Source organism: Nerophis lumbriciformis, linkage group LG34, assembly GCF_033978685.3.
Source record: "Nerophis lumbriciformis linkage group LG34, RoL_Nlum_v2.1, whole genome shotgun sequence".
In the NCBI taxonomy this organism is placed as follows: domain Eukaryota; kingdom Metazoa; phylum Chordata; class Actinopteri; order Syngnathiformes; family Syngnathidae; genus Nerophis; species Nerophis lumbriciformis.
In genome coordinates, this window is record NC_084581.2 from 8,824,688 (window position 1) to 8,844,638 (window position 19,951).

The window sequence follows — 19,951 nt, forward strand, 5'->3', positions numbered from 1 at the left end:
TTTCCATTTCTTTTGACACGGAAAAAAAAATGTTGTGGTCAATATAAAAAAAACTTGGGACCACTCGCACCCGAAGTGAGAATATACTACTAAATTTGTCTTTATAGGATGGCAGTAACTGCATTTAAAGTATGATGAGTGGTCAGCATCCAGCAGATTTAAAATGGCACTACTCAGCCAATGCGCGTTATACAAACCTTAGACACTTTTTTTTTTTACAATCAACTCACCAGTGCTATTAATGCTGACAATGCAGTTTGCTCCTCTAATGCTAGTGAGGAGCCCAAGCCATGAAGCAAGTCCCGCAGGGGCCATGCAGAACATCGCATGAGCCCTATTTAAATTGTTTTTTTTTCTTCTATACCTTTGGACGCCTTTTTGAGGCCCTTAACATGCACGAAAAATCCCCATATTTCGTAGGTGCAGCAGGTATGGCGAAAAAAATTATATTTTGGGGGTCACGAATATTCATTCATCCATCCATGAAATTTCAAAATTGGCTCTCTATTGTCACCTTTAAAATTTCAGTATATGATTTCAGTTCCACGTATTGACACAAAAATCGCAGTAAAAGTGTATCATGACGGGATGCACATAAAAGTATCAAGAACCCATACCTGAAAACGAACAGAAAGGCCATCTTGGTTTTAATCTGCCATTTTTCGCCGAAAAAAAGAGGTCGTACTTTAACGAACTCCTCCTAGGGACCCCGGCCAAATGAGTTGCAGTTAAAATTACAGATATTACACAAAGAGGTGATGATAAATTGTGAACACATTTTTTAAAACACATTTTTTAAACGCCATAAGATAAGATGTGGGCATGGCGCCAAACTTTGCTCTGAATATTTTGCCACAAAACACCAAACATTAATAAATCAGCTCCACAAATTCTGATCTTGATCCTTCTTGGTAGAAATGATTATGAAGACACCCGGAAGTGTTGTATAGGTCGGTACATATTCGTATCCATTTGTAGTGGGTGGACCATCCACGCCATCTCCAATCAAATTGTCATTACATCACATCAGACGATTTGACACAGATACTAAACTAAAGGGCTATAATAAATTGTGAATAAATATCTACGCCATAGGACGAGGATGTGGCATGGAGCCAAACTTTGATCTGAAGGTTGCCTCAAAACACGAAACATTAACAACTCAGCGCCACAAGTTCAGATCTTGATCCAAAATGGTACAAATGATGATGACGTTAACCTGAAGTGGCCTAGCTATTCGTAGTGAGACTGGTGGCAAAAACTGTACCTCGCCATCAACTGCCAAACTGTCTTTACTTCACTTTGGCTGATCGGATCTTCCTCCAAACCCACATAAGGCTTTAAGGTTGGGGTTTGATCATGCCTTGACATTAATATCGACACTACTATCACCTCCTTCTGGTGAAAATTGTAACATTCATAACTTCCTTCCATATGCTCCAATCTTCCAGAATTTTTGATGGTGGATCACGGTAATGGGTGGGATGCAATTGCATCACTGTAGTGGTGCCAATATACCCCATTGGGGTGGAAAAGTATCTATTTATTTGATATGGACATAACAGTTACAATGAACAAACCAGATGCACTGCCTTAGGTGTTATAGCAAGAAAATGCTAATTCTCAACACCTGTCCACAGGATACTCATAGGATATAGAATATGCAATAAAATGTTACAAAGTATACAATGAATAAAATTCACAATACATTTTGGGTGGACATTAACAATGTGTACAACTTTAATCTGATTTCTGCCACAGTCCCAAACGTCTGCTGAAGATGTTTAGGTCAGTTTGTAGTTTTAGTTGAGTGGAAAGAGTGTTCCACAGTCTGGCTCTGTTAGAGGAAAAGGTGGATTGTCCAAAAGATGTTCTTAACTTAGGAACCACACAGTCCCCACTGACTGAGGATCTGGTGTTAGGTCTGCGAGAGCCTTGACGTCTGACAGCCAGACTAGAGACATGATTAGTTAGATATTTAAAAAACAATTTTAGTGTACTAAAATTTACAAAATTTTCATATGTAAAAAGCTTGTATAACAGTCATAACTTCCTTCCACATGCTTCTATCTTCTGGAATTTTTCGATGGTGGGCTGGGGTTTTGGGTGGGACGCAACTGTACGACTACTGTGGCGCCATTATCGCCCCCTTTTGGTGGAAAACTATAACATTCATATCTTCTTTACACGTGCTCCAATCTTCCTGAAATTTTTGATGGTGAGTCGGAATATTGGGTGGATTTGCAACCGCGTCACTGCAGTGGCGCCAATATCGCCCCCTTGTGGTGGAAAACTATAACATTCATATCTTTTGTACACATGCTCCGATCTTCCTGACATTTTTAATGGTGAGTCGGAATATTGGGTGGAATGATACCGTGTCACTGTAGTGGCGCCAATATTGTCCACTTTTGGTGGAAAATTACAACAGTCATAACTTCCTTTCACATGCTGCGATCTTCCTGAAATTTTTGATGGTGAGTCGGTGTATTGGGTTGGATACAACCGTGTCACGACAGTGTCGCTAATATTGCTCCATTGAGTTGAAAATCATAACAGTCAAAGTTTCCTTCCACATGCTCCTATATTCCTAAATGTTTTGATAATGGGTTGGGGTATTGGGTGGAATGCAACTACATAACTACTGCAGCGCCTTTATCGCCCCCTTGTGGTGTAAAATCATAACAGTCATAACTACCTTATACATGCTCCATTCTTCCCAAAATGGTTGATAATGGGTTGGCATATTATTATTATATTGCAACCGCATCACTGCTATGGCGCCAACATCACCACCTCATGGTTGAAAATTATAACAGTCAAAACATCCTTTAACATGCTCCGATCTTCCTGAAATATTTGTTGGTGGGTTAGGGTGTTGTGTGGAACGCAACTGCTTGACTACTGCGGAGCTATTGTTGCCCCCTTGTTGTGGAAAATTATAACAGTCATTACTTCCTCATACATGCGCTGAGCTTCCTGAAATTTTTGGTGGTGGGTGAGCGCATCGGGAAGGACGTGACCGCAAGCGCCATGCGTACCCACCAAGTCGCGTAAACCCTGCGGTGGAGCGGGGGCCCATTCAACGCTGCTCACAGCTTCAATTACAACATAGGTTTTGCTGCTGCTGTGTTGTGCAATATACTTATTTATAATTGACCATCTGGACAAAGACAATTTTCCTTTCTCATGCACTTTATATCATAATTAAAGTTTAAAAAATGCACTCCTCCTGAAACGCAGCGTCCTTTGCATTGGAAATGTGTTTGTGTTCCGAAAAAATAGCCGTGCAATGCAAAACATAAATGTCAACTGCAGACGACGCTGCTTCCCATGAGGATATTATTTAAAGAAATACATGTAAATTTCTGCTTCCTGTTAGCAGTGTAGTTAAGTAAACACCCAGCTAATAATTAAAAGCATTTACAGAAGTTTGCTTAGAGCTTCAACCGCACTGTGACAGCCTAACTCTGCTCAGTAAACATCGAAACAGGAGTCCAGAACACTCACAGATTCTGTTGTATAGTCAAAGAGACTCAGTGACTTATCTTGAAATAACTTAACCACATTCTGTTGAGAAGACGTGGCATCTGTAAAGCTGATGTTTGCAGGTGTAGTTTGAAGAAAAAGTGATAAAAAGAAATCTATTCACTTTTTAAGGTAACAAAATTGTTGTTATGATGCAACATTTTTTTTTATTTGTATCTTTGCTGTGGAGAAGGGAATGCTCGGCTGTAAAATGAGGATGAACTTTACTAGCAAACCTTGTGTGCAGACGTTACAAGAAGAACAGTTCGCTCCAGCTGATGCTACAAGTTTGTCAAAAAAACATACGCTGACAATATCTGTAATATATGTATGTGAAACTGCCTGGTCAAGTGAGAACTTTTTAGAAGGTGCTGCATGTACGTACTGTATGTGGAGAGGTGTACACAGCAAATAAGCCCAGCAGCTTGACTGGAGGTTATTATGCTGAACAAATAAAGAAGACTTCCTCTGCTGGCTGCATTGATCAAACATTCATCATGCTGAGAAACACTTCTGCTGACATGTTACACCCTCAGCATGCAGCACCATAAAAATAGACAAATAAAAGGATTAATTTTGTGAATTATCAATTCTCAAAATATACAGTATATTTTTTTCCAGAATAAAGTGATAAATTCAATATGCGAGTGTGCATATTTCCACACAATCATAAATCCCTAATATCAGGCTGTCATATTTTAATGAATGAAAAACACTTATAACCTTTATATATATATATATATATATATATATATATATATATATATATACACACACACAGGTAAAAGCCAGTAAATTAGAATATTTTGAAAAACTTGATTTATTTCAGTAATTGCATTCAAAAGGTGTAACTTGTACATTATATTTATTCATTGCACACAGACTGATGCATTCAAATGTGTATTTCATTTAATTTTGATGATTTGAAGTGGCAACAAATGAAAATCCAAAATTCCGTGTGTCACAAAATTAGAATATTACTTAAGGCTAATACAAAAAAGGGATTTTTAGAAATGTTGGCCAACTGAAAAGTATGAAAATGAAAAATATGAGCATGTACAATACTCAATACTTGGTTGGAGCTCCTTTTGCCTCAATTACTGCGTTAATGCGGCGTGGCATGGAGTCGATGAGTTTCTGGCACTGCTCAGGTGTTATGAGAGCCCAGGTTGCTCTGATAGTGGCCTTCAACTCTTCTGCGTTTTTGGGTCTGGCATTCTGCATCTTCCTTTTCACAATACCCCACAGATTTTCTATGGGGCTAAGGTCAGGGGAGTTGGCGGGCCAATTTAGAACAGAAATACCATGGTCCGTAAACCAGGCACGGGTAGATTTTGCGCTGTGTGCAGGCGCCAAGTCCTGTTGGAACTTGAAATCTCCATCTCCATAGAGCAGGTCAGCAGCAGGAAGCATGAAGTGCTCTAAAACTTGCTGGTAGACGGCTGCGTTGACCCTGGATCTCAGGAAACAGAGTGGACCGACACCAGCAGATGACATGGCACCCCAAACCATCACTGATGGTGGAAACTTTACACTAGACTTCAGGCAACGTGGATCCTGTGCCTCTCCTGTCTTCCTCCAGACTCTGGGACCTCGATTTCCAAAGGAAATGCAAAATTTGCTTTCGTCAGAAAACATGACTTTGGACCACTCAGCAGCAATCCAGCTCTTTTTTTCCTTAGCCCAGGTGAGACGCTTTTCGCGCTGTTTCTTGGTCAACAGTGGCTTGACACGAGGTATGCGGCAGTTGAAACCCATGTCTTTCAAGCGTCTCTTGGTGGTGGATCTTGAAGCACTGACTCCAGCAGCTGTCCACTCCTTCTGAATCTCCCCCACATTTTTGAATGGTTTTTTTTTCACAATCTTGACCAGGGCGCGGTGATCCCTATCGCTTGTACACTTTTTCTGACCACAGTTTTTCCTTCTCTTTGCCTCTCCATTAATGTGTTTGGACACAGAGCTCTGAGAACAGCCAGCCTCTTCAGCAATAACCTTTTGTGTCTTTCCCTCCTTGTGCAATGTGTCAATGGTTGCCTTTTGGACAGCTGTCAAATCTGAAGTCTTCCCCATGTTTGTGTAGGCTTCAGAACTGGACTGAGAGACCATTTAAAGCCCTTTGCAGGTGTTTTGAGTTAATCAGCTGATTAGTTTGTGGCACCAGGTGTCTTCAAAATTTAACCCTTACACAATATTCTAATTTTGTGACACACGGAATTTTGGATTTTCATTTGTTGCCACTTCAAATCATCAAAATTAAATGAAATAAACATTTGAATGCATCAGTCTGTGTGCAATGAATAAATATAATGTACAAGTTACACCTTTTGAATGCAATTACTGAAATAAATCAAGTTTTTCAAAATATTCTAATTTACTGGCTTTTACCTGTATATAAATATATATATATATATATATATATATATATATATATATATATATATATATATATATATATATATTCTCCCCTCACATTATATGACATTATTATTCTTTTTCTCTAGAATAGAGTCTTTTCCTCTAACATTGTATATTTTGTATATGTAATACTAGAACATTATTCTGGTAAAATTATCCTTTTTCGTCACAAAAAAGTATGACATTTATTTATATGTGATATTACAATATAGTATTTGCTTTTCCCCCCTGCCAATATACAAGTTTTTTCTTGCATTTTTACGACTTTGTTGCCATATTGCGGTTTCATCAAATCATCACTAAAAAATGACCTTTTGGTACATTTTATGACTCATTGGTGTACTATTTCTACTTTCTTACATTCTTGCAACATTCTGATTTTCGATTTGTTCGTCGTGATACAACTTTTTCCTTTGAATGTTGTGGCTCGAACAACAAAAAAATCTGAGTATTTTACTTATCTTGTTGAAATATGGCAGTAATTGATACATTTCCAACCATCTTCTCATGACATTTAGCCATGCTAAGCACTTTGTAAGCACTCTATGTGAAAAGAAAATGCACTTACTTACTTTAATCCCACAACATTTAAACTTTATACTCATAATACTTTTGTATACCAGGGACGTGCTGTCAGGTGAGGCAAGTGAGGCAGTGCCTCACCTTGCCACCAGGGGGGCGGGGGGTGTTAAAAGGCTTAACCATGAGATGTTCAAAAACAAACTAATAAAATAAAATAAGTTTTTATATTTCTCTTTATGGTCTATGCTTTCTATGTGATTTTGGTGTTGTTCCTGTATATTTTGATAATTTTCATGGTCAAAATCGCGGAAATTCCGTGTTTCCTGTTTAAAATAACGCAGCAGAGGAGAAGTGAGGCAGACACAGGTGGTGCCTCCACGGCTACACACAAAGTGTATTGAGCGTTTGCGTGCGAGGGGGCGCATGCTTGTTGCCGCGGGGAAAAGGCAGGCCATGAGGCAGCAAGTACCTCTGCCTCACAGTAGGGGCCGATATATTGTCTACTTGCAGTTCAATGCCTCTGCAGTACTCTGACTGGCCACACTGGGAGAAGTGGGGGCGCTCAAGCTAGCAGACACATGTCTCTACAGCGGAAGCCAGACTTTTTTTTATTTTTATGTATTTATAACAAACATGGCAGTTTTATTAGAGTAAGCCAGCGTATGTGGGAGTTGTTTGCCCCCAAGACTGTGGTCCGGGTGGACTACGAGATATAATGACTGATTCGTTCGATAATGAAGGTTGCCTCAGCTCAAAGACTGAGCCCCAACATTAATGAACTAGCATCCAAGAAAAGATGCCAGGTATCTGGCTTGGGCAGATCAGATTAGATCAGTGTGTTGCAAACTGAGCAGTTTAAAGTCCTGAATGGTTGGTTTATTCATTGTTATTTTATTTTCTAATTTATTAGCCTGTGGAAAAAGTTAATGTTGATATTTAACTCAGAAGGCTGCAAATAGAAAAGAGGCATTCAATTTTTATTTAAATTGTATTTGATATGCCATTGATATTTTTTAATTATTATTATTATTATTTGAAACTTGATTTTGCATGTCACTATAAAGTTATATAAGCTTTGCTTGTTCAATATTCAATGCAAAACTTATTGGGTCCCTATTAAAAGGTAAATTTGTTCACGGCTTTGTTCAGTTGAAAATTTTGGCCCACTCTGTATTTGAATTTGACACCCCTGTTCAAACTGATTTTTTTTGTAACACCGTTTATGAATGAAGTGTACTTTTGTAGTTATTTCCCCATATTTCTACACAATAACTCAGATATGGTAACACTAGCAAAAAGTAGAGAATATGAAGATAATCGATTAAAAAAACCAAGTAAACTGGAGTTTTGACCTGGAGAAGGCAGGGTCGGTAAAAAAAAAAAAGCATGCCGGTGTTGTACCGAAATCTGTTACCCATCGGAATTTGTAACTCCAGGGGGCGATGTTCCTATGGCGTTTGTTTGATGGTTAAACGGCAAGCCCAAAGAGGAGGAGAAGAAGAACGCTTGCGTAAATGGCGTAAACTATCCTTAATGCTGAAACGTCAGTTGTCAGAATTTCAGCATTAATAAATTACACATATTCTGGAAATCAATGACTTGCTTTCATTATAGTATGAGTCCATATTATCGCGTAAATAGCGTAAACTATCCTTAATGCTGAAACGTCAGTTGTCAGTATGTATGTGTGTGAGAGAGAATCAACAGCTGATACAATGGACTCATACTATAATGAAAGTAAGTCATTGATTTCCAGAATATGTGTAATTTATTAATGCTGAAATTCTGACAACTGATGTTTCAGCATTAAGGATAGTTTACGCCATTTACGCAAGCGTTCTTCTTCTCCTCCTCTTTGGGCTTGCCGTTTAACCATCAAACAAACGCCATGGGAACATCGCCCCTTGGAGTTACAAATTCCGATGGGTAACAGATTTCGGTACAACACCGGAAATGCGCGTCCTTTCTGATTTCAATGCATCAAAAGACACAAAAAAGTGCGTTAACGCCAACAGTGCACAATACTTGATTTATTTTGTTAAAAGCAAATGGGACCAAAAAGTATTTGATAACAACTTTATCAAATACTTTTTGGACCCATTTATCATATCATAATATCATTATGACAACGTTTTTTATGAAAGCGAATTACTCCCTTCTTCCCAATGTTACTCTAATGTGCAACCTAAATCAACAATGATTAGAGCTTCACATAAGAAATTAAGATTTTTAAAAAAAAACAGAAAAAAAACCCCTCCAAAAGTATCTGTCACGTCACTGTCATACAGTATGTGTTTGATATATATGTGTAGTTTTTTTATGCTCAATGCTGAATGAGCATGTGTCAGATGCATTCAGGGCTGCATCAACAATATTTGGGAGGCACAAAGACAACGCACACACAATAGAGGAAACAATATAAACACAAAGAAATGGATGGATGGATGGATGGGAAAACACCCTTCCTTGCATGCTGACTTGACTGTCATTGCTCGGTTGCGGGCTGCTTCTGTCTCGCTCCAGCTAGCGGTGTCCTGGTTGCCTCTCTACCAACACCACCCTCCATTGGTGGAAACATCAATAATCTTTTTGCATCTAAAGCCCAACACACACACACATACACACACTTCTGCAGCAGTGTTGTCATGTGCAAATAAGCTCTCTTTCCAAATGGCTAGCTCCCTAGCTAGCTAGCAACGGCTACTAAGCTATATTGTTTATACATGCATGTGTGTGATGGAGTGTTTGTCTTCAAACAAACAAAAAGCAGCAGTCTGGCATGAGTGTGACACAATGGAGCAAAAAGAAGCAGCAGTAAAAAGAGGTTAGAAATGCAGCTAGCTTGTCCTTACGTGATTTGACAGCAGGAGAAGGAGAATCCTCTTTGAACCGATGAGGGGAAGAGAAAGTAATGATGCTGAGCAGAGTACTTCTGCTCTCTCCTTGCTTGTCTCCTCTCCGCGGTACCCCGCTGATGGGATCTCCTCCTCGGCGTCTCTACTCCGTGCAGTGCCGGTGGTGCTCCTGCAGCTCTCGCTCTCCAGTGGAGACTAAGCGGCCCGTCCGACCAGGAAGCGCTCCTCTTGTTGCCCCCTGCGCGCACACGAACATACACGCGTGTGCGTTAAAGTGCGTGTAGAGTGTGTGTGCGTGTAGAGAGAGAGTGAGTCATCCACCAGACGCACATCCAGCTCCTCCGTGCCTGTCTAACAGCTGACTGCTGCGGCCGTCATGCATTGATAGAGGCTTAACACCGCCCCCTCGCCCCCTCCATGTGTTCATAGTCAACACACCCTCGCTGCACAAAAGCAATAACAATCAATGAAAACAGCAATTATGATTTTGCCCCTTGACTTGCCGTTCCATTTACGTCCTGTAGAGGGTGGTAACACAAACGGTTGAGGACAATCAAACACCACAGAAGAATAAGCCTGTTTTTTGGGGGGTTGTTTGTTTCGATTAGGTCTCTGCTTTTTGCAGATGATTTGGTCCTGATGGCTTCATCTGGCCAGGATCTTCAGCTCTCACTGGATCGGTTCGCAGCTGAGTGTGAAGCGACTGGGATGAGAATCAGCACCTCCAAGTCCGAGTCCATGGTTCTCGCCCGGAAAAGGGTGGAGTGCCATCTCCGGGTTGGGGAGGAGATCTTGCCCCAAGTGGAGGAGTTCAAGTACCTCGGAGTCTTGTTCACGAGTGAGGGAAGAGTGGATCGTGAGATCGACAGGCGGATCGGTGCGGCGTCTTCAGTAATGCGGACGCTGTATCGATCCGTTGTGGTGAAGAAGGAGCTGAGCCGGAAGGCAAAGCTCTCAATTTACCGGTCGATCTACGTTCCCATCCTCACCTATGGTCATGAGCTTTGGGTTATGACCGAAAGGACAAGATCACGGGTACAAGCGGCCGAAATGAGTTTCCTCCGCCGGGTGGCGGGGCTCTCCCTTAGAGATAGGGTGAGAAGCTCTGTCATCCGGGGGGAGCTCAAAGTAAAGCCGCTGCTCCTCCGCATCGAGAGGAGCCAGATGAGGTGGTTCGGGCATCTGGTCAGGATGCCACCCGAGCGCCTCCCTAAGGAGGTGTTTAGGGCATGTCCGACCGGTAGGAGGCCACGAGGAAGACCCAGGACACGTTGGGAAGACTATGTCTCCCGGCTGGCCTGGGAACGCCTCGGGATCCTCCGGGAGGAGCTGGACGAAGTGGCTGGGGAGAGGGAAGTCTGGGCTTCCCTGCTTAGGCTGCTGCCCCCGCGACCCGACCTCGGATAAGCGGAAGAAGATGGATGGATGGATGGATGTTTGTTTCGCGCCTATGTATTTAACGTCACATACCGAATTGAAATTCCCGTAAAGACGATCCGTCTTGTTGAATAACGTTGCAAAAAGGTAAGTAAAAGATAATCACATTATGAAAAAAAATTTGTAAGACAAAGAAAAAGAAAACGTTTTAAAAGAAGGCATAAATTAAGAAAAAAAAACATTTTATGAGAACGTTGCACTATTGCGAGAATGACGTCAATCTATGACAAGAACAAACTTGGCATTTTACGACAAAAAAGGGAAAATAACTACTACAAAAATGAAGTACATTTATGAGTGATACTATGAAAAAAATGTTGTGAAGACAAACATTTTTTTTTTCATACAAATACGTATAATGAGAGAAACAATGTGTCGTTTTACAAAAATGATGGCGCAGTAATGCGAGAATAAAATCAATGATTTACAAAAACAAAGTAGTAACATTATGGGGGGAAAAAATGTTCATATCACGAGAAGGGAAAATGACGTTTTGAGAATAAATCATCCATCCGTCCATTTTCTACCGCTTGTCCCTAGTACAAGCGTAATGCTTCATTTGACATCAGGCAATATTACAAGACGATCGCACGAAAATCTCATCAATCCGTTGTGGTGAAGAAGGAGCTGAGCTGGAAGGCAAAGCTCTCAATTTACCGGTCGATCTACGTTCCCATCCTCACCTATGGTCACAAGCTTTGGGTTATGACCGAAAGGACAAGATCATGGGTACAAGCGGCCGAAATGAGTTTCCTCCGCCGGGTGGCGGGGCTCTCCCTTAGAGATAGGGTGAGAAGCTCTGTCATCCGGGAGGAGCTCAAAGTAAAGCCGCTGCTCCTCCACACTGCTCCTCCACATCGAGAGGAGCCAGATGAGGTGGTTCGGGCATCTGGTCAGGATGCCACCCAAACGCCTCCCTAGGGAGGTGTTTAGGGCACGTCCGACCGGTAGGAGGCCGCGTGGAAGACCCAGGACACGTTGGGAAGACTATGTCTCCCGGGAAGAGCTGGACGAAGTGGCTGGGGAGAGGGAAGTCTGGGCTTCCCTGCTTAGGCTGCTGCCCCCGCGACACGACCTCGGAAAAGCGGAGGAAGATGGACGTGACTTTACGAGATAAAACGGGTTGCACAAACTGTTACAAAGTAAATGGCCAAGAAAAAAATATATAAGAAAAGCAGAATATTATCACTTGTAATTTTACAACAATAAAAACTAAATAAATATTACAAGAAGAACGCAAATTTACATGAAAAATATAGTAATAGTAAGAGTTTCGTAAGAGTTTCACTTTTTATCTGAGTGCGTATCCTGTATCAAAAACTGGTTGTCCTCAAATTTCCTCCAGATAAATTCTAACAAAACGGAAACTGTGATAATTGCTCCCGATAAAAAGATCCCCCTGATCAAGAACCCCCTTGGTGCACTGTGTGCATCTTTTAAAACAGCCTCAGAAACCTTGGGGTAGTGTTTGATCAGTCCATGTCTTTGGAGGGTCACTGCGGTCAACTGAGCAAAAACGGTTTCTATCATCTCAGAAATATTTCTAAAGTGAGAAATGTGTTGTTAAAATTGGATCTCAAAATGATCATTCACGCGTTCATTTCGTCGGGCTTTGACTATTGCAATTCTCTCTTCACTCTTTTCAACAAGTCACCGCTAAAGAGACTTCAGACTGTACAAAATGCAGCTGCCAACCCATATCACCCCTGTATTATCCAGTCATCATTGGCTTCCAGTTAAATTCCGCATTGAGTTTAAGATTTTAGTCCTGACATTCCGTGCGTTGCATGGTGGGGCCCCTCAGTACATCACTGATTTGTTATGCCCCTACTCTTCAGTTGCATGGGGGGCCCCTCAGTACATCACTGACTTGCTATGCACCTATTCGTCAGGGCGCAGCCTCCGGTCTTCAGGCCAGGGTCTTCTAATGATCCCCAAAACTCGTTTTAAAACCCGTGGAGACCTGGCATTCCAGGCTATAGCTCCCAGACTCTGGAACAATTTGCACCAGTCCCTCCGTGATCTTGACTGTGTTGAAACTTTTAAGAAACATTTGAAAACTTCTCTTTCTAGTAAAGCTTTTAGTTAATGCACCTTTTAACTATCATTTTTAATCCACATTGTATCCTTTTTATGATGTTGCCCGTGTTGTTTTAAATTGAATTGTTGTTTTACTTCACTTATGTTTTGTACAGCGCTTTGTGATTTTATCTGTGAAAAGCGCTTTATAAATAAAACGTACTTACTAAATTTACTTTGTAATATTTAAAAAAAAAAATTTGTACGATAAGAGAAAAACTCAGCATTTATTATAAAAAAGAAGACATTTACGAAAACAGTGTTGCGCTATTACTAGAATTAAATAATTGTATCACAAGAAGAAAGTTGTAACATTAAGAAAAAAAAAAGTCATATAACGAGGGGAAAAGCCAGTGGTGTTAGGAAAAAACTACCGTATTTTTCGGACTATAAGTCGCAGTTTTTTTCATAGTTTGGCTGGGGGTGCGACTTATACTCAGGAGCGACTTATGTGTGAAATTATTAACACATTACCGTAAAATATCAAATAGTATTTTTTAGCTCATTCACGTAAGAGACTAGACGTATAAGATTTCATGGGATTTAGCGATTAGGAGTGACAGATTGTTTGGTAAACGTATAGCATGTTCTATATGTTAAAGTTATTTGAATGACTCTTACTATAATATGTTACGTTAACATACCAGGCCCGTTCTCAGTTGGTTATTTATGCGTCATATAACGTACACTTATTCAGCCTTTTGTTCACTATTCTTTATTTTAAATTGCCTTTCAAATGTCTATTCTTGGTGTTGGGTTTTTCAAATAAATGTCCCCAAAAAATGCGACTTATACTCCAGTGTGACTTATATATGTTTTTTTCCTTCTTTGTTATGCATTTTCAGCCGGTGCGACTTATGAAATATCACGAGGACATCTTGTCACTTTACAAGAATATGTGATTTTACAAAATGTTGCACTGTCAGGAGAATAAAGTAAAAAAGTTGTGAATTTACGAGAGCTGGAAAAAAGCAGTCATCTTACGAGTGTACAAGCAATAATGAACTCCACTGAGACATCTGTCTTCAAGGCTACATCATGGCGTAAAGATAATGCACAAAAGGACGACTTTTTCCCGTTTAGTTTAAACATTTTGTTAATTCAAACCCTGTTTTCTCCTTAACCTAAAAATGATTTATACCTATGTCCGATCATGTTAGCGTGGTCATGGTTGCTAGGCAGAGTCCATGCATGGGGCTCGATCATAATTGTCCCACCGGCCAGTTCAAATGGGCCTCAACAGCAATGAGTGTATTTCATGAAAGCTCTATTAGAAAGAATCTTCTGCGGGGGTCGAAACAAATGTTTTTATGTTGCGCCTTCAACACATGAACAACAAATCTGTCTTGTGAGATTGTGACAGCAGACGATCGATACGTAATGATCGTAACCTTTTACGAGCGCTGACATTCTGCATCCGCACAACGACTATGTACGAGGATCACGTGTGAAAACATGGCGCGTAAGACCAGGCGGTAATGACGGTACTGCTGTCTCGAGGCTAGAGGCGGAGCCAGTCAAGCGAAACCTGCAGCTAAATAAAAGATGACATGCTATTGGCACAGCAAACACGGAATGACTGCAGGTTATCATGCTGAACAAATAGCATGTGCTCTATTGTGGGAGAAAACTGGTTTGAGACACGGACACACTTTGTTTATGAAAAATAGCACTAAGCTAAAAAAAAAAAAAAGTTTTTAAATGTCACTGTGCTCGCATTTCAATTCTGTTTGACTCATGCAAAACTGCAATAATAAAACCTTCCAATATTGACTTTCTCCCCCCTCTATTCATCTCTTTAAAATCGCAGACATTGGCAGACGAGTCAAACAGGAGTCATCTATTGACTGTAAAAATCTCTCAAGGCTACAAAAGCTTCTTTTCCACTTTTAGTTACGAGGTAACGTGCAAATAACAGATAACAACACAACTGACATTTATAGACAATGTTAATGTCTTACACATCACAAAGCCACACAAAACCAGAAAAAGCTGCAATACCGGTAACCCCAGGTAACATTGTCCAGATGTACAACACCTTTGCTACAGGTATTTAAAAGTATAAAGTCGTGTAACAGTAACACAAAAGTAATACAATGAAAATAAAGTCATAGATCAAGCAGAATACACTCATCTCTCGTCACATTACGCCTCAGATATTTGTTTTTAAAAGCATATTCTTCATATTTTTGGCCTAAATTAAGTGTTATTCATGTCTTATATATAGGGGTGTAACGGTACGTGTATTTGTATTGAACCGTTTCGGTACGGGGGTTACGGTTCGGTTCGGAGGTGTACCGAACAAGTTTCCACACGAACATATTAAGTAGCCGCCTCCGCTTCCTTCTTCCTCTGTTTCTGTCAGTACTCTACACAGCACCCAGCATTGTCCCACCCACACAACCATCTGATTGGTTACAAACAGAGCGGTAACAGCCAATCAGCAGTGCGTATTCAGAGCGGTAACAGCCAATCAGCAGTGCGTATTCAATGCGCATGTAGTCAGTGCTTAGCGTTTAGCAGGTAAGCATCAGGCAGCGGACTCTCCCCAAATTATAATAAACACCTCCCAGTCAACTACTAGTAACATCACTATGAGCCCGTTGACCTTCTAGAAATATAAAAAGCAACTCAGCTCACCCGCAGTCCTGGCTTGAGGTGAAGGCTAATTTGCTTTTAGCGTAACGTTAGCTCATTTTGCGGTGTGTGTGTGTGTTACGGACAGCAAAGCTCTGTCTGTCTGTTATTTCACTTTACCTTTTTCTGTGTTGATTGAGCTGTGTTGAAGCAGCAAAAAAGGGCATTATGTTAAATGAAGAGTTTCTGTCTCTGATAGTTGATATAATAATGTAACTGCATCATTAAGCCAACATGAACTCCATGGTGTTCAGAGATGAATGGTCCTATTGCTATTGTACAATTTTTTCAACTATAGTTACATTAATCATTAGTAATGCAGCAGCCTAGTTTTGAATGGCAGGGTCCCTGCTATCGCATGTTGATAAAACATTTACATAATAAAAATCAACTACAGGCTTCCCAAATGCTGTAATAAATTAAGCATGATGAGTTGACTTGAAACTGTTTAATGTTGCACTTTTTATATGTAGAAGAAACGTTTTGTCATTTTATTTAATCTGAGGAACAACTTGAGGCAGTTTAATGTTGATTAACGTGGGCAGAATTATTATAGTGTTCCCAATGTTAAAAGGATAAAGCCATTGTTTACAAATTTGGTAAATAAATAACCAAAAAATGTATATTTTGTTGTTTTCTTACCGTACCGAAACTCTAAACTGAGGTATGTACCGAACCGAAATTTTTGTGTACCGTTACACCCCTACTTATATACGTATGCATTACAATACAGTATTTGTCATATTTTCTCTTTAAGGATGTCCTGATCAACATTTTTGTCCTCCGATCCAGATTCCGATTTTTTGGCCTCCGATATGATCAATTTTGAGTTCCGATCTGATACTTGGACAATAGATTATAGAAGTGAAAATGATATACGGCAAGTAGCTAAAGTAAACACAATAACATATTTTTATAAGCTTACCTTATTAAATGTACAATTGGCAAGTATTGTTGTAAATCTGATGATGTATTTAATTTGTTAATTATTTTAACAAAATAAAGTGGCTATATTGCACAATAACTAAACAGACGCAAAAACTACTATTGGCTCCCACTTAAATCGTCTTATATCCAAAGACTTACTCCCCGAGTTTGTAAGCAATAACTAAAACCACCCCGAAAAACATTGTATAATAATAAGAACAAGAAAAAGTAAAATATCGATCTTAGCACTTTAGTATTGTTTATATACTGATACTACACTAGGTATCGATAGTGTCAACACCTGGATCGATCACCCTTACTTTTACATTAAAGATTCAGTGGTTGGCTTCTTGTGTGGTCCTGATCTGTGTGTAGCATGCTTAGCCATTCCTTTTCCTTTTAGCCATTCCTAGTCCTCCAGTGATAATGCTACATGGAAGCAAATTAGTTTATTTTCTGCCATGGTTATTAGAATCTTATAAACGGCTTGGCACTGTGCATAGATGACCCGTTCGTTGCAGCTTGCTCTCAAATTGTAGCCGGTGTTCTGGCAATTCATGCAATTTCTGCATGTGTGTAACAAGGAATACGGACATGTAATTGTGTCTCCCTGAGCGTGCATCCCTTTGAAGGAATCTTTCACGTGAGTTCATTTTTAGCATGTATACACTGGGACACAGCTGTAGTAAAGAGGAGGATCCTCCCGGTACAGGTGTGGAGAACGGCCTTAAGGCTATGCGGCTGTTAATTCATGTTTGGAGGGCTCTAATTATGTTAAAACTATATTTAGAAGGTCGTGAACAGTTTTTGTATGCTCTTCCAATGAAAATAATCAGTTTATTATCAATAATACTACATTGGAAAAAGTAGTTTTCTATGGCCAGGCCTGGAACCAATTGGCCGCGATAAACGAGGGACAACTGTAAGGTCGTACATACACAGTACAAAAAATGATGTGTAAATAATCCATTTATGACTGAAAACGTAGATATATGACAATTTAACTAGTAGAATAAGTAAAAAAAATTCAAAGAATGATGACATCTACGAGAAAATGCGAGTCATTTTGTAAGAATGAAGTTGAAAATAAGTCAGGATTCGGAATAAATAAAAGTACAATAAATAAGCTTGAAAAAATATTACCAAAAAAATGTACTTATTCACAAGAATAAAGTTGTAATTACGAGAATAGAGTCAAACTGTACTGTAACTATTAAGAAAGTCACAATGTTACGAGAAAAAAAAGTAATTCTGAATAGTTAAAAAAAACGTTCCACGTAATGTATATGGATGTTCTCATTCATCCAGGTCATTATCATTGGTCGTCGTAGACTTAGATTGGTCAGATCTGACTAGATCTGACCAATCTAAGTCTATGTACATGAACTGATAAAACCTACTTGGATGAAAGGCAAAACAGTCTAGTTTCCCTGAGATCGTTGACGTAATGTACAATAAAAAATATAGGAGACATTTGAGTGTGAGTGTTTATCCTACCTTCAAAGCAGTGCTGTCCTCTGTGGTTCTGCACTGTCTCATTAACGTTCACTGAGAGGACACCTCATCCTCCTCCTCCTCCTCATCTTCTTAGACGGACAGACGGCTTAGCGTCTGTGTTTATATGACCTGGACAATCTTATTAAAACGCTGCCTGCCTGCACCCATGCTTAATTTGCTCACTTCCAGCTTGCCGGTGCGCATGGACGTCTCTGAATGGTCACATTGGTCGTTAGGGCAACCGGGGGGTTTGGTCTTATCTCCTGTTTGGATTCAGAGGGCGCTGACAGATCATCAGCTGAACTGCAAAACATACGACATGTTGGCAGATTGAAATGAATCAGAATTTGTCTGTTCCAGGATCAAACTGTCCACCATAAAACATTTATTAACTGTACCAGGTGTGTTTTAAAGGAACCTCTTGACAACATAAACTGGCATACGTGTGTAACAATAAGTTAACCACAGTTTATAGATTGATAAATTGTGTACTCACCCTTTATCGTGCCTGGGAGGTGAGTCTCTTTACATCAAAGTAAAAGTGAAGTGACTTTCAGGAGTACATCATGTTCTTCTTCTGGTACTACTATTATTATTATTATTAGTAGTAGTACTGTAGTATTATTGATGTCGCGGCTGTGACGTTGCTACATTTATGAGACCAGTTATACGAGAAAAAAACATGTATGTGAAAATAGTTACTTTATTACCAGAATAAATGTAATATAGTACTAATGTATTACAGTAAAATTATAATTTTTCTGATGATAATGTATTAAAAAAAATGTAAGCGTTAAAATAGTTTCTAATTACATTTCTAATAAAAAATAAATGCAGTACTAAGGTCATACCATTACAAATAAAACATAATTTTCCTGAGGATAAAGTATTATATTTGTCGTATAACTCAAGAGAAAAGTTCAGTTTTATGTGAATATAGTGTAAATAGTTAATTAATTACCAAAATAAATGTACTATTAGGGCGATTTCATTACAAGGACAAACATAATTTTATTTGAATAAAGTCACACAATTTACCAGAGATAAGTCCAATTATAGCAGGACTAAATGTATGCGAAAAAGTAATGATATTACAGGAGAAACCTTATTTTAGGAAAATAATAACAATGTATCAGAATGAAGTAAAATTCTAATTCATAATTTAAAGTTAATATTAGGTTGAATCACGACAAAAATATTTTGGAAAAAAATAGGATAATATGTAATAAGGATGCTGAGTAGCCAGTGCGTAAGAGATGTGGTACCGCTTTGATACATCGCAACAAGTTCTATGTCCTGTTCTATAGTTGTTATCACTTTTTTCGTACCTATGGTGACCTCACAAGAGTATATTAAAAAAATGAGTAAAAAGCAAAATACACTTGTGGAGTTGAGTTAATAAGCAACTTAAAAGCATATTTTTTGTCACTTTTGAACTATGTTGTAAGTTAAAATGTTTGACGCGTTACACAAATACAATGCAGTGAAAAAGACGCCATATTGAGGAAATGCTGTTGTTAAAAAAACAAAACAAAAAAACATTATAATTGAAATAATGACTGCAAGCGCGCTCATTAGGCTTTTACATTGTTGACCATTAGAGAGGGACTGCCACTCATGGTCCTTTGGGGAGTTTTTTGAAAAATGTTGTTGCCAAGGCGATTACAGGAAGTGGGTCATTAAGGCTTCCGCCCACTTACCCCCCTCTCACTTATTTTCAGTGTGGTATAAGTCATATATTTTTCAAGGAAAATGTTATAATATTAAGGAAACAAATTTGTAATATGCCAAGGAAAGAAGTTACTATTTATATCAATATAATTATACAAGAATACATTGAAACATTGCGAGAAGGAAGATATATTTTTTCAAGGAAGGTACTCGTTTTATATTTTTCAAACCAAGTCAAATTATTGTAAATGTTTTAAAGGGTTCATATTATGAATTTTTTTTTTTTTACATTTAAAATACTTCCTTATGGTCTACATAACATGTATTTGTGGTTCTTTGGTCAACATTTTGCATAGATTATGTTTTACAGACCACGTTTAAGT

At 39.2% G+C, this 19,951-nt stretch overlaps 1 protein-coding gene across 3 annotated transcripts in view; it reads right to left on the reverse strand.

Annotated features, from left to right (window-relative positions):
* The window catches only part of LOC133576088 (1-phosphatidylinositol 4,5-bisphosphate phosphodiesterase beta-4-like), a 126,401-nt gene extending 107,813 nt beyond the window's left edge, over positions 1-18,588 (reverse strand). Inside the window, exons 1-2 of one of the 3 annotated variants that reach the window (XM_061929046.2) lie at positions 17,898-18,588; positions 9,318-9,558 (exon numbers count right to left, since the gene is read on the reverse strand). The gene's annotated coding sequence lies outside the window, so the exon portion shown is untranslated. Of the gene's footprint in view, positions 1-9,317; positions 9,793-17,897 lie in introns of those variants that run through there. The other 2 variants (XM_061929050.1, XM_061929047.1) reach the window with 2 other exon arrangements.
* Positions 18,589-19,951: the final 1,363 nt, after the last annotated feature.